Below are 10,623 nucleotides of genomic sequence, written 5' to 3'. Positions count from 1 at the left end.
AATTATAAAAAAAATTGGTGGCATTTTCTTTTCGCTTGATCCATACTTGATCAATCTATAGTCGCTTTAAGTCGCATAACTTAAGGTTGGGTACCCAGTTGAACAGATGGCTCTATTCTAATCACACAAAAAGAAAGGAATAGGGAATAAGATCGAATCAAGTCTTTTAAGGTTATCGAATCTTATATACAATTCTATCTTGTGTACTTTCCCAATTATGAAACATTAGCATGGTTTCGTAGCTCACTTCATTGAAAGTGAGATAATAAGTTTTTCATCAGACCGACACTCATTGAGATTTGGCGTATGAAAAAGCATTGTGAACGTCGTTTAGTTCTCAAGATAACTTGATATAAATATCATGACCAAATTCTGTGAAAGAGTTTTGAAGGTCCTTTGAGTCGTGGGTTGACATGATTCGTTCTCTAAACCGAATCATTTCTCTATAGGGGAAGGATTTTAAAGTTACACGGTCTCTAACTTGGAAGTCGAGACTTAGATTTTTTTTTGTTGACATAGTTCTCTTTTCCTTCGTGTACAGTCTGTAATCTTTCTTAGGTTTATATAATCTTTTCTATGATCTCTTTAGTGATTCTTGGATCAGAATGCATCGTATCTCCTACATGCTCCCTGTTCAGTTTCGTATCTCCAATCATTGGTCAGCATATCGAGGATTGGCATTTTCATTCGTACATAGCCTCAAGTGGTGAGGTCTTTATGTTGGTGTGATAACTATCTTTATAGGAAAAAAAACTCAATTAACTCCAATGAGTATCCCATGTAATTTCCAAAGTCTGTCATACAGGTTTGGAGCATATTACCCAAGTTGGGATGGTTCTTTCATTCTAACCTTTGGGGATAATAAGTTATACTTTTTTCTAAGCGCATACCCCAAGACTTCTAATGATTGTCAAGATTGTTAAGTGAATCTACTATCTTAGTGATAAATGATAGAGATCGGCACCGCATGCATTCTGACTAAGTCCTCGGCATACATCCTGATCAACCTTTCTATTACGTCTGTTTCTTTGATTAGCGGGAAGTGACGAATTTAGCCAATCTGTAGACTACTACCTGAATAAAATTGAAACCATTAGGTTTCTTAGGCAGCTTTGGTATGAAGTCCATTGACATTGGTCCCACATTTTCTCGGGTATTTCTTATTGCTGCCCTAATCCCGAGTGTTTTCTTATATTCTGCCTTTGGTATAGGTTTGATATTTTCCCACTCAAGTGGCATTCTTTGCTTTCGTGCATGATGACCATTTGATTTTCTATAGATATAAGCACATTAGGACAGAGCCTGGATTGATGGGACATTTTAACATGTGATCTTTATTCAAGACTATGCTTTCGTGATCACTGCACTTAAGCATACAGATTTGGTTCACAAAGTATCACTCATGTCATCCCTACACTTGACCTTTTTATCCAGTCTTCAGAGAGCTATACTTGTAAAGCTTTTCTCTCTCAGGGTATTGAGTAAAACTTCTCGAAATGCATTCATTATTGGATATGCTCACATCAAATCCTTCAAGGATTGTTATTTTAATCATTTGGCTATAACTTATATAGATCTTGCCATTGCGGTTAACAAAACTTTGAAGGTTCCTCAATCATTGTTTAGGGGAAGGCTGAATATTGATGAATTCGAAGATGGTGAAATAATCCACCAACCCTTTGGTGTTGTGTTCCAAGGGAAGAAAATAAAAGGAAAGCTGACAAAGTTCCTTTTTCAGACAAATGACATTGACAGGTACACATCGAACATTTTGCTCCGTATCAACAATTGCAATAAGAATAACAATGAAGACAAAGGGGAGGTTTGAAAAATCAATATTTGGTATGTAAAGATTAGAAAAGAGTTACTACAGATACTGAAGAGACTGGCTTGAAGATTTCGATTATTCTCATAAAGGGGGAGAATGTAGAGTCGAAAGTAGTGTCTTTATGTTTGAGTCTGTAACTAACGAATGGTTAAGGACTTTTATTATCTTATCTATTTACAAGGCATTTTAGTGTTTCATGTGTAATGACTAGTCTTTGTAGTTTTTGGTCTGTGAGTACCCTATAAATAGAGTAAGTACGTAGAAGTTAGAGTGGTGAACCTTCTCATAATTACTCTTGTACTCTCGAAATCTCTTTGTATCATTCTAGACATAAATTGTGCTAAACAGATCTTATTTAAATCTTTGTGTTTGTTACTGCTTTCGTTAATCGAGTGATTCAAACTCATTATAAACAGTCTTCAATTGGTCAACAAGATGAACGAGTTTATGTAATTTGCGGTTTTTCATGATCCTACCACCAAATCACCTTTTTTGTTACTAGCATTAAAAAAATGATCAAGTACATGGAATCGTCATTGACCCCCGCGGGTATAGACATAAAAGTGCGTCAAATGGTCCCAGAGGTTAAGAATAGGATGGAGAATTTATTTAAGACCTACTTGGAAAGCTTTGATAATGGTGGGTCTTCTCAACAAGATGCGAGTCAAATAGTTAGTGATTGTGATGATGATAATAATTTTTTGACGAATTTCCTTGTACGGGAGGTAGCAACTCGGATCCAATGGATAACAAGTTATGAACCTATTTGCAAGAGAATATAGTGAAATATAAAAAAGATTTTGAATTCTCGGTTGGATGGGAAAAGATTATTACTTTTTTTTAGTTTTTCATAGTTTTTTTATAAATTAATGTCGTTACAATTTAATTCTTTTTTTGTTGTACATATTGACGATACAAATCTCAAGTGTGGCATTCGAGCCCGCATTTAGCACATGTGGTAGAGTTGTAAGTGAGTATCAGACTAGTTTATCGACGTTGATAGTTGAAGCTTTGTTACGCACCCAAGATTGGGTGAGAAAGTCTACAAATATGATAATTGACAACGTTGAAAAATCTTGAAGGATGATGATATAGCTTTAGATAAAAAAAATTTACAATCTTTGTAGTTTTTTTATACAATGATTACTTTTTATTAAATACTAACAACATTTTCATTTTGTTTCTAAATGTACAGATTACGCAAGTTTTAAACATGTTACATTTAGATGACAAAGATAAGTGGAAAAGGACAATAGAAGATTAGATTATGGCGTTTGTTAGTTGGATTCATTTTAATGTTTAAAATATGATTTTTGGTGTTACGATAATTACTTTTGTATGTTTGTGTTAAGATTGTTAAATTTTGTTGGTGAACTTGATTTATATGATAGTTGCTTTTATATGTTAGTTTCTTTTATTTGGAAAATTAATTTTGCATGAAATATGATAAAGTCATTAACTTATGTGATTCAATGTTCAAACAAATGGTATGTACAATCAAACCAAAAACGTATTCGTTTTAATTAGTTATAACGTATCAAGACCAACAAAATATTCGTTTTAAAAAGTTGTATCAAACCCAAAAATACGTTTTAATGAGTTGTATCGTATGCATGTAAAGTGGTACCTGTCCAAGAACCGGAAGACCCGGACCCGGACCTGGACCTGGACCTGAACCGGTAAGCCTCGTTCGGTTCGGTTCGGAATACTCTACGAAACTGGTCTGGTCCAGAGACGGTCTGGTCGAGTTCGGTCCGGGCCAAATTCTTACCCGTACCTGACACCCTCTTCAAATCCTCTTCATTTTTAGTTTCTAGAAACACTGCTATTGCTTGCCATTGTCGGTTGTGTTTTAGATTATAGAAAACCTTAACCTTATTGTTCTGAATCTTCGTACAAGCATTGATATGAACCTTCCTCTCCCCATCTATTCAAGTTCCTAGATCCAAGGGCCAACCTACCTCCAACATTTGTTCAAGGTGAACCCTAGCATCACCAAAAAATGCATTTTTAGGTTAGCAACTTCATCGGAGAGAGAGAGAGAGAGAGAGAGAGAGAGAGAGAGAGTGTGTGTGTGTGTGTGAGTGAGTGAGTGTGTGTTAGAGGTGGATATCTGATTGTCGAAGGAGGTGGAAGATATTAGATCTTGAAGTATCTAGACGGAGGCAGGTGATTGTGAATCTGGATGGAGGTGGAAGATGGTAGATCTAGCTTGCGGTGGCCGCAACACTAAAGCTAGTTGGGTTAGGATTTAATGAAAGTGTTGTGTGGGTGAGGTGGGGTGGCTTATTAGGTGGTTGTTAAGATTATGTTATTTATTTTTTGTTTTCTTTTAATCTTGTAAATATTATAAAAGATATAAATGTAAAGGAAACAAGAAAATCATAATTGAAAATTAGTCTTTTCAAGTGTATTTAAAATTTTATGAGACCAAATATAAATGATATTTTAAATTTTGGACCTATTATGCGTGGAAAAAAAAATTAGATTCAAACTATATTTTTCGTTTTTCGGAGTAACACACAAAACAAATTTGCAATTTACTTTTTAGTTTACAAAAACCCTAGTCTTGCAACTTTAGCATTTTTTTTAATTTATATTTTGGAGTTGTAAATGTTTTAGATATGTTAATCATCTTGGTTAACATTTAGGTGCATGATTCTTTGTTATTGAGAGTTTATGTAGTTAGGTTTTAGTTTTAATTGTTCTAAACATTTGTTTGTAGTTAAGATCTTTATTTTATAACTGAGGACTCCAACGACATGTCTTTGACGACCTTGATGCAACATCGAGGCTCACACATGTCTAGCAGAACACTTGGTTCAGTTTAAACATCTCATGGGGGAAAGAAAGGGGGCTAGTGGTCATCTTTTGATTGAAACCCTCCTGAAACTCGAACTCATGATCTCCTATGGGAGAAAGAAGGAGTGTCATTTGTTTTATCCATATGCATCATTGGAAGGTTTTCTTTCTCTTCAATAGACATTTCTTGCTATTCCATTCGTTTTTAAGAACATAGACAAACATATTATAAAATATAATTGTATCAGTTTTATAAAACACTAAATACATGATTTTATTAACACAATTAGTTTTTTGTATATCATGCATTGCAGATGTTATTTAAGTTGCGTTTCAACTACTAATAAAAAGATCAATTAAATAAAATATTAGAGTAGTGTATCTCAAAAGAAACATACACCTTTGGATATGAAAACTCAACCTTTGTTTCTTGAGTTCGAAATTGGTATTAGTATATTCATAAAATCCAAGATTAAAAATTATAGTGAAAAGGAAATGAGAAATATAAGGCTAGATAGTTGTTTCAAGTTACAAGTAAGCACTAACAAGTCTTTTATAAATTAAATATTGAAGACAGACAGCAAATGATAAGCCAATGGAAGAGAAAAGGTGAAGGAGCATTAGCGTTAGAATTAGTATTTAAATGTCATGGCATGCATGATTGGCATATAATAATCTGTCTAACTTTAAGCATTAAGTTATAAAACATGGCGCCATTCAAACGTAAAAGTATATTACTCCACTTAATTATGGTATTTATCAATTTAAATTTAGATGTCCAATATTAATTCTAATCAATTGGTAATGTAATAATTAATAAATCACGATGGTTTAATATATAAATTTATAAATCTTTATTATAAATAATATTTAAATCACCATTTAAGTAATATTAAATAAATATTCAAATTTAAATCTCTATTAAATAATATATTATTTTCCAGATTTAAAACGTTTTAAATTTGTTAATAATCCATTTCATATTTCTTCAAATATGAAATTTTAAAAATAAACAATGAAACCCTAATCCGAGTGGCTCACATCGTGACTAGAAGGTAGCCACAACGTAACTGCGATTAGGTTTCTTTAATTTCTAATTTTTCTTCATCTTTTCAATTTCAAGCAACCATTTACAAAAAAAAAATGGATTAAGGGTGCTAGTAATTATAAAACAATGGCTTTGATACCATTGTTGGGTTTTCTATGCATGGAATATATTTAACCTAGGTAGCGGAAAACTCAATCTATGATATACCTGAGTGTACATGCACCGTAGGATCTATGCCTTTATACTAATTACAACTACCCTATGAAAACATAAAAACATAAAGAAGAAAAACATACCTCTTATTTAACCATTAATCTCCATGATTGATATCTTGTCCTCATGAAGTTGTTTGGATGAGAGGACTCAAACTAGTATCCCTCTAATGCTATCACATCCAATGATACCAAAGAGTGGAATGAATATAACTAGGAGAATGGTCAATTTCAAAAACCCTAAGAGGATTAGAAATTGTCCTTATGGAGGGTGGGGGGGAGGAAGAAGGGTTGGCGAAACTTCAAGCCTAGGGGCAAGGAAGAATGAAATCCCTCATACCCTATTTATAGCATTGGATCTTTTCTTAGGTTTTTGTACTCCTTCCCATGTGGGATGTTGTGTTTTTTGTCTAATCCTAATTACATAAGGGTTTTGGAACATTCCTGATCAACCAACTATTAATTAATTGAATATTCAACCCTTAATTTATTAAATTGTTATTTAATTCCCAAATATATTTTCCAATTAGTTTCTAATTAATTATTAAACATAATAATTAATAAACTAATTTATCCTTTATTTATTCTACTCAATTTGGGTCTTGAGGGCAACCCAAAATGACTCTATTATTATTAGAAATATTACCAATAGTTAATAATCTTTGACATTCATTCTAACAATAGGGAGCTGACTAAGCTAACAGTAAAAAACCATTATCCACTTCCGAGGGTCGACAATTTATATGATCAGCTTCAAGGTACATCTTGGTTTTCCAAGATTGAGTTGAGATCGGGGTTATCCTCACATGAGGGTCAGAGATGAGGATGCTCAAAACACGGCGAACTATGAGTTTGTTGTGATGCCATTTGGGCTCACCAATGCACCCATAATATTCATCGACCTCATGAATCGGGTTTATTGGCCGATGTTGGATCGATCAATGGTTTTCTTTATTGATAATATCGTGGTCGATTCCAATACCAAGGAGCAACACGAGGAGCACTTGAGGGGGGGGGGGTCTTGAGACTTCGATGAATAGAGAAATGTTCTGCAAAGTTCCAAATATGAGTTTTGGATGCATGAGGTGTGGTTCTTGGGTCACCTAATCAACCAGAAGAGTATTTTGCACGATCCGGCCAAGATTGAGGTCATGATGCATTGGGAAGTCCGGAGGTCTCCATTAGAGATTTGAAACTTCCTAGGTTTAGCAGGGTATTATCAGAGATTCATTCACGATTTCTCTAAAATCGCAATTCCCATGAACCATTTAACGAAGAAGAATGACTCTTTTCTGTAGGGCCTAAGTAGTAGGTGACATTTGAAACTCTCAGGCAGAAGCTGTGCGAGGCTCCAATATTGACCCTTCCCTAGGGTATGGAGGATTTTTTTTGGATTATTGTGATGTATCGATTATGGGTTTTGGTATGGTACTTATGCAGATGGGTCATGTGATCGCATACACTTTGAGGCAGTTGACGCCTCTTTAGGCGAATTATCCTACTCATGATCTAGAGTTGTGGGTTGTTGTTTTCGCCCTTAAGATGTGGCAACATTACTTGTAAGTGGTCCGGTGTATCATTTACACAGATCATAACAGTTTGAGATATTTGATGGATCAGCTGAACCTAAATATGAGACATCACCGGTGGGTGGATGTGGTGAAGGATTTTGATTGTTAGATTCTATATCATCCTGGGAGGGCCAACATAGTGGTTGATGCCTTGAGTCGCAAAGTGAATTGTGCTCCTATCAGAGACCTATGCTTGAGGATGACTATCACTTAACCACTATTATATTTGATCAGAGAAGCATATATTGAGGGATTAAAGGAGGAGAATAGGAAGAATGAAAATATCAAGGGTCAAATTTCTACTTTTGTTAGAGATATTTGGGGTTTTGTTGACTCTTGCGGCAGGGTGTGGGTTCCCATTTCTAGTGGATTTTAACAAACATTGTTGGAGGAAGCGCATAAGTCCAAGTTTTCAATTCATCCGGGTGTTATGAAAATATACAGGGATCTGAGACTTATCTATTAGTGACCCTGTACGAAGAGTGAGATAGCTTGGTATGTGTAGCAGTGATTGACTTTCCGGAAATTCAAGACCAAACATCAGAGACCCCACTACAAGATGAATCTATTAGCCATTCACATGTTGAAATGGGAAGAGATGACAATGGATTTCATCACGAAGTTTACAAGGATGACACGTAGGGTTCATTTGATATGGGTTATTGTCGACAGGTTGACCAAGAGTACCCACGTCATCCCGATTCAAGAGAGTTCATCCGCCTAGAAGTCAGTCGAGATCTACATCAAGGAGGTGGTTGCACGTCATGGAGTTCCGATTTTTGTTGTTTCCGAACATGATGTTCGTTTTACTTCTAGGTTCTTGAGGAAGTTTCATGAGGATTTGGGTACCCGATTTCTCTTCAGAATTGCTTACCACCCATCAGCTATTGGTCATAGTGAGCAGATTGTTTAGAATCTTGAGGATATGCTTCGTGCATGAGTATTGGATTTTGGTGGGGACTGGGATACTTACCTTCTTTCAGTCGAGTTCTCCTACAACAGAAGCTATCACGCCAGTACTGGTATGCCTCCCTTTGTGTTGCTTTATGGGAGAAAGTGTACGATCCTGATTTTCTGGGGTGAGGTTGGTCAACGAATGATGGGGATCACTAAGGTAGTCCTCAAGACTACGAAGTTGATACAATAGGTGTGTGGTAGACTATAGACCATGTAGAGTGGACATAAGTGTTATGATGACCAATGTCATTTTGATCTTAAGTTTCAGGTTTGCGATTTCGTGCTTCTAAAGGTGTAACCATGGAAAGGTTGAAGGGTTTTGATACAAAATATAAGTTTGTTTTTCACAAAAATCGGCAACGAAAGTCTTTATAATAACAATTTTATTTTTAGTTTGTAACAAAACCAAACCATCATGGATCCATTTATATAGGTTAGAATGAAATAAAACATGTAAAAATAACCTTTGGAGCCTTTGAACCCACTTGGTATTGGGGTGTTGATGAAGATAGCAAAAATTAGAGGATATTATTTCTCTACAAGTATCCAGCATCAAGAGTAAGGAACTTGGAGTGCTAGTTCCTTCTTGTATTCTTGTGTGTCTTAAGCCTTTAAGTGCTTAACTCAAACAAACACTACACGGGAACAAATCAAGAGGAGCTTTAAACCACCAAAGTAACTTCAAAAGAGAGAGAGGAGGAGGGAGGAAAAACCCATAGTTTTAGAGAGCATAAAAGAAGAAGAAGTGTTAGTTTCTCATGCATAAAGAACTCTTTATATACTTCATGCAAGGTAAGGCATAACCATTAAAATACTTTAAAGTAATGGTAGCCTTTAGAAGCATGGGACACAGAGCATGGAGGTTGAAAAAGCAACCTCCATCTTATTTTAATATTTGGTCCATACCTCTCAAAAGAGGATGGATTCTTTAATTTTTATAAATTCTAAGTTTATAAAATTTAAACTTTGTCTTTAGGTAAAAGATAAAATAAGCCAACTACTAAAATGTTGTGCATGACTTATTAATTCATACCATATGAAATAATAACTAGTTATACTCTCTTATAATTATTATTTTCATCAAAAAAATAATTATTCCCTAATTAAAATACAAGAATCGATATTGTTTTTTAATAATCACATTAATAATAAATATACAAAAGGTGCCAAGTTGCTAAAGGTGTGACCCTATAGGGTCATATATTATTAGCAATATCACTCCATAATGATTCTAGGTCATCTAGATTCAACAATCTCCCACTTGCACAAGATTCATTGTATACTGACATAGACAGTAGTTGACGTCTAGAAACGGGCTACTTCCCCTAACAACATATGAATGGTGTCATCTCATCAACAACCAATTCTAGGAGCTCTAAGCTACAACTGTTACTAACGGTGTGTTAGGTGCATTTCATGCATCCATTTTGTAGTTTTAGTCCATAAAAGTGCATTGCATTTAAGTTTAAACTCATGCATTTTGCATATTTTTCGTGATTTTTCATGATTGCAATTCCATTCACACACTTTTGTGATATTTCAGGGACTTTTGAAGGAATAATATTAGTTGAGATGATGAATAAAATATGTGGATGAAGTTTCGGGACCATTAGAGCATCGAGGAGGAAGTTAAGAAGACAATGAAGATTTTGACTTTACATAGATTTACACAGCCGTGTAAATGAAAGCTTTGAGTTTACACGGGCCGTGTAAACGCATACTCATGAGCGATTTACTTCTTGTATTTACACGGCCGTGTAAATGGTCAGTTATAATTTATACGGGTCATGTAAACGTGTCGCCAATTTTAAAACAGTTGAATCATTTGTAAAAAGGGGACAGCCAGTTGCAGGAGGAGTTAAGTCGTATTTTTGGATAGAAGAAAGCAATTTTGGGAGATTTTGGAAGGGGGTTAACATTTGGAAACACTTTAATTTGCACTTTGTAAGTTGAATTGAGGATTGAACTTGTTGAATTGTAGTTTAACTTAGACATGTGTGGTTGATTCATATTTCAGTTTTGATTCTTAATTCCTAAGTATGTGCTATTAGGTTGTAATTTACATTTGACTTATGTTTAATATCTAGTAATCTTTGATTTGATCCTAATTATGTGTTTGATGGATTCTCTTTTTCACTTGATCAATGAACTAGGGTTCCATTCAATCTAGTTAATCAAATTACGAAATTCGTATATGTTTTATGA

This window comes from Lactuca serriola, chromosome 4 (genome assembly GCF_051521515.1).
Source record: "Lactuca serriola cultivar US96UC23 chromosome 4, Lser_US96UC23_V15, whole genome shotgun sequence".
NCBI classification, from domain to species: domain Eukaryota; kingdom Viridiplantae; phylum Streptophyta; class Magnoliopsida; order Asterales; family Asteraceae; genus Lactuca; species Lactuca serriola.
The sequence above is the reverse complement of the archived record's forward strand: the minus strand, read 5'-3'. Positions refer to the sequence as shown.